The 1004-nt window shown below is 43.6% G+C and overlaps 1 long non-coding RNA gene across 1 annotated transcript in view; it reads left to right on the top strand.

The window, feature by feature from the left end:
• The window catches only part of LOC115065683, a 5922-nt gene extending 5611 nt beyond the window's left edge, over positions 1 to 311 (top strand). Inside the window, exon 3 of the long non-coding RNA XR_003845451.1 lies at positions 94 to 311. This is a non-coding gene — a long non-coding RNA (uncharacterized LOC115065683). The remainder of the gene's footprint in view (positions 1 to 93) is intronic.
• The last annotated feature ends 693 nt before the right edge of the window (positions 312 to 1004 follow it).

The raw sequence follows: 1004 nt of genomic DNA, 5'->3' as shown, positions 1-1004 counted from the left end.
GAGAGAGAGAGAGAGAGAGAGAGAGAGAGAGAGAGAGAGAGAGAGAGACCCCTGAATCTAATTTCTTTCTTCTTGTTTCTCCTTTGACCACAGGTACTAACAAACCACAACCAACCTCCCTGAACAACCAACCACCAACCCCACCTACCAGGGCTCTAGCATTTTATACCATCTGAAAAGTTCCCAGAATTCCAAACATCACACAGAAACTATCCGTAGCTGGCAAAAGTACATCTCTGCTAGAGCACAAGCTAAATCACAGTCAACTGCTGTGGACAGGCTGAAGCAGCTCCATATCCCATACCTGGGATTAAAACAAAGACAATACTTACGATATTTCTGTTTGGGTTTTTTTGTTTTTTTGTTTGTTTGTTTGTTTGCTTTTGTTTTTAAGAAACCAAAATTCCAAAACCGCCATGACACCATCAGTATTGGATCCTCATTCAGACTTTCCCTGGTTATCCTGTTATTGCCCTGTGTCATCGAAATCCTGCAGCTCCAAAGCAGCAGGCCTGGCCATTTCTTGCATGCCAACCATTCACCAATGATATAGATTTGGGAGTGGACCGATTCAGAGCCCTAGATCTGAACCTGGGTGATAGCTGAGCAGGTCAGCCTGACAGCTCTCCCTTGTTTATACCACCAGAGCAAACTGCTCTGTGCGGCTGGGCCACCCAATGCCACCCATACCTACCCCCAAGCCTCTAGAGTCAGCTCCACTGTGCTACCCAGTCACAGGGCGGGCCCCACGGTTCTTTCCTTTTTAAAAGTATCATCGCAATTGTAAGATTGTGAAGTACCATTTTATAATTCTACCTAGTCTACAGTGTGCAGTCACCAAACTGAATAGTATTTCTATCTCCTTTTACCTTTTATTAAATTTCCAACCTTTAAATGACTGCAGAATGGTACATATTCATGGGGGTACAGTGTGACATTTTCTCACTTAGTACCTTAAATTTAACATGATCAAATTTTGACCATGGAAGCTGGGGACTATGGAT

Source organism: Mus pahari, chromosome 17 (assembly GCF_900095145.1).
Source record: "Mus pahari chromosome 17, PAHARI_EIJ_v1.1, whole genome shotgun sequence".
In the NCBI taxonomy this organism is placed as follows: domain Eukaryota; kingdom Metazoa; phylum Chordata; class Mammalia; order Rodentia; family Muridae; genus Mus; species Mus pahari.
This window is presented reverse-complemented; position numbering and strand designations above follow the sequence as displayed.